Source organism: Cygnus atratus, chromosome 21, assembly GCF_013377495.2.
Source record: "Cygnus atratus isolate AKBS03 ecotype Queensland, Australia chromosome 21, CAtr_DNAZoo_HiC_assembly, whole genome shotgun sequence".
Lineage (NCBI taxonomy): Eukaryota > Metazoa > Chordata > Aves > Anseriformes > Anatidae > Cygnus > Cygnus atratus.
The window spans coordinates 2,521,422-2,525,446 of record NC_066382.1 but is presented as its reverse complement, the minus strand read 5'-3'; positions in this window follow the sequence as shown (position 1 = coordinate 2,525,446).

The window sequence follows — 4,025 nt, the reverse complement described above, 5'->3', positions numbered from 1 at the left end:
GATATCATTATTCCCAGGAACGAGCCTTCTGTAGGAAGGGTATTAAAATGTCCCAGGGGAAAAAAAGAAAAAGATATTGTCCTGCAGACAATAAAGCGGGACTTTATTTTACTCACGTGCATGGAGCATAGCACGTACTTTACTAACCTGGGTACTCTTGTGACCTTTATTGAGTCTTCACGGTTGGATTTTGTTTATTTTTTTTAACCTTACAAGAGGTGGTTAGATAGGTGCAAGTTGTCTGGTTGTGAGAGCTCTGGGTGTGAAAATTACCAAGTTTTCCCCCACTGCCCAACCCAAGAGACCTGTACGCTGGAATCTGACAGCTTTGGCTGTTTTGGGCCAAGATGCAAAGCAGCAGTTCTCAGTTTCTCAAGGTTTTCCATCAGCACCTGCCATTCCGGGCTGTGCAGAGCATCCTCTTGCTTTGAAATGGACTCTTGGGATATCTCAGCGTGGATCCTCCAGAAAATGTCTAGTCGCTTATGCAGTCTCGGCCATCATTTTGGAGTGAACACAGTTTTACTTTTTTTGCTGTGGATACTTATTTCTAGTTACTCTTTAAATGAACACGGTCCTTCTCAGTCAGTCTCCTATTATTGGAGAATTTCTGTGCTTCCTTTAGAATACAAAGGAGTCTGTGTGCTATTCTATTTCTTGCCTTTTAGTTCAGCCTCAGGAAATACTTCATAACAAGTGTGACCCCTTTTACTTTCTTACTTTCTTATGCATGCTGTCACTTAATTTTTTCCTGGCAGATAGTGTGCTAATCCAGCTGGGAGACTGGTATTTGACTTGGCAGCTGGTCTCATGAGCAGGCTTTTCATGCAATTGGATTTTCATGGAAAATTGATTTTGTAAACCTGCCATTATTCTGGGCAAAGTAAGGACACAAGCTTGCAGGGAGAACAAACTGTCTACCCAGTCTTGCGCTTTGTAAAATCTGGGGATTCTACCCCATTTTATTACCACTGCCATGACACCGCCAAGTAAAGCTGGATTTGTAGTGTTTTCTTTTGCATGGGTTCGGTGTATTCTGAGTCCTTGCAGACAGCTATCGGGGATCGCTTCCATCTGAACAGACAGGGGATTAATTCAGCACAGCTGGGTGACTTGGCTGAAGCTGGAGCAAACTCTTAGTGCAGCCAGTGCTAGGTGGCTCTTCCCAGATTTTGAAGTAATTTTAAATCACCCTTTCTGCAGCTGAAGAAAGGTAGATGTACCCTTCCCATCCCAATACGTGCTTTCTCATCCTTGGATTAAAATGACTTTTCTTGTGTTACCCTCTCAATCAGAACAATGAGTTTTGCAATCACTGCAGAAAAAAGCACGCTCGTATCCCTCAGAAGAGGTGGTTGGCTTCTTCCTCCAGCTGGGAAGGGCAGTGAAATGCCACGGAGGTGCCCTGCGCTGAGTGCTGCCTTGTTAAAGCCAGGGTAAGAAATTCCAAGCCCCTCCCAGGGAGCTTTATAGAATGGAAAACTCACAGCGTAGTCAAAAGATTCCTTTTCTGGAAACATCATTAATATCTGCAGCAGTGCCTGAGGTATACTGCACCAGGGCTTGGAAGACTGGGTTCTCGGGGCTGCCTAGGTAAGGAAATTCCTTGCAGGACAGCTCAGGTCACAGGTGGTCGCTGCTACTCCAGAAATGAGAACTCTTCTGCTTATCTAGGCCACCAAAAAGCTTTGCCTAGGTTTTTCTCATGAATTGCTATGTATAGAGAGAGCTCTGAGAGGGTATTTTATCACAGTTGTGCCAGGAGCAGACATGTCGTGTCACTTGGTGTGACCCAGAAAGCAGCAAACTTTTCTGTGTCTGCTGAAAGGGTTACTTACAGAGATACCTGGGTTGGAAGAGTAAAGGGAATAAAGTGGGCTCAGGGAATGCTTAGATCTCACGTGTCTGCTAAGCTTTACATCTGGGCGTTGAGCAGCCACCTCGGGTATTCTCCAACCTCCTCTTTGACGAGCCGTGACCTCATGAGTTCAGTAGCACACTTTGCACACACGCCCATAGACAGAAACCTCTGAATCCTGGCTTCCTCCAGAGGAAAACAACAGAGTGGAAACTCTTTATGATGAAACTGTCACGATTGCCTTTGGGTTTGGTTCTCTCTTAGCTAACAGCTCTTTTACAAATAGCTGTAAGCGCTCCTTGAAGGATCTGCATTGTTTCCAGTAGAGCACGGAAATCTGCTTTGTTTGTCATGCCTCTTCCCAGGGATCAGAAGGTGTTGGTAGGGCAGGTGTTCTCCAGTCTTCCCTGGGAAGGTCGCTTCTTGGATCAGTTCCTACCACGTGCACGTCTTTGTCTTGCTGTGAATTTTTTAAGTAAACTGAGTGCTGCTGAAAGCAATTGGTTCCCAACCCAGGAGATGGGAGTCATCTGAAGGGTCAGCCCTAAGCCTTCTGAAATCTGTACGTGGGGTTCTTCCATTTGGCCTCAGTGATCTTTTTGGAAGAGTGCTTGGTATGCAAAGGGATTGCATGATCCCGGAGCAGAAAGTGCCTGCTTTCGGTGGGCAGGAGGTAGGCTTCAAGTTTGAAGGAAATAATAATGCAAATATTTGTAATCCCATTTCCTTTGACCACTAAATTATGCTTTCTTCAGAGCCCAGCCTCGAGTTCTGTGGTTCAGTTAGTCTGCCAGGGAAGTAATTCAAGCTTCCCTGTTTGAAAAGTGAGTTTGAAAGTTTGGTGAGAAGAGCACTTGCATGAGGACAGAGGTCCTCCACCTTCTTCTCAGTCTCCACGCCAGCAGACTGAGGATCTGTTGATTTAAGAGAACAGTGCTGACAAACAAATTCCCCCACAGTGTGTGTTGATTTGTCTTGTTTATTTAGCTATGACAGTCCACTACTGTACGGTCTATGCATCCCTAAGATACTTAAGAGTTTTTAAAAAAAATAATCTGGTCTAAATAAAATAACTTGTATTTCCTTGTACTGTATGGGGTAAAGACCTGTTAGCATTTTCTCCAGTTTATTTACCCTCTGAACAAGAGGATGAAGTTGTTTAACCACTGTATCTTAACTTGGTTTTTTTTTTTTATCTGAATTCCAGTCTTCATTGTTAATTAGCACTCCTTTTGCAAAGTCTTTCTCTATCCAGGAAAGAGGGTGGTTTGTGTTTTTTTTCTGGTACAGATTCTCTTTCCTCCTCCTACTGGCAAAACTGAACTCAGTCCTAGGAATTTGTTGCTGATGGGCTTTGTCAAGCCTGTTTATTTATAATTTACTTTCCCAACGTGATCTGCAGTCTTTGAGTGGCATTTTCCCTTGGAGTCCAGGATTTCATGGTATGTCTAGAGCTTTTTCCTTTGTTCTTTCCCTCGTGCTTCTTCCATATTCCAGCGCGGAAGTATCTGTTTCAAGCAGACTTTCTAAAGCTCTTCACTTGGAAGCGTAGCCAAAACTCCACGTTTTACAGACAGCACGAGACTCTGGGAACAGAGGGAGGGAGATAGCTTGTCTAAAGGCAGAGTCAGGAAAATAACCCATTTCTCCTTTGATTTTGTTGCCATTAGTCCATTCTTTTCCCATGATTTCAGGAGGACGGGTCCCTCCACAAACAGATCACAAGTGATGAACGTAAGCCTACCGAAGAGCAACAAAAGAAATATCCCCACGATCCAGGGGAGCGATTCTTACTCCTTATGGACACTTTTTTATCTGTACATTAAGAAAAATTTCTCCCTCATTTCATTTCGGAAATTCTACTCACTCTGGGGCGGGAGCCGGGCTGCTGAGCTCCTAACTGGGGTCAAGAAGATGTCTCTTTGGTAACTCGAGGTCAGGCCAGTACAGGCACTTCTGTAAGCTGCAGCTTCAAATTGACACTTAAGCAAAGTATTCCATTTTCTTTGCCAGCTGGAGCAAGCCCTTGTTTTCAGCTCATTTGCTATTCAGCAGACCATGGATTTTTCTAGGAATATCAGCAGATCACAAGGGGTGCATGATAGAAAGAGGAAGAATACTTGGGGGACTAAAAAAGCTCTCGTCTCCCCCTCCCTGGGGAACGTTG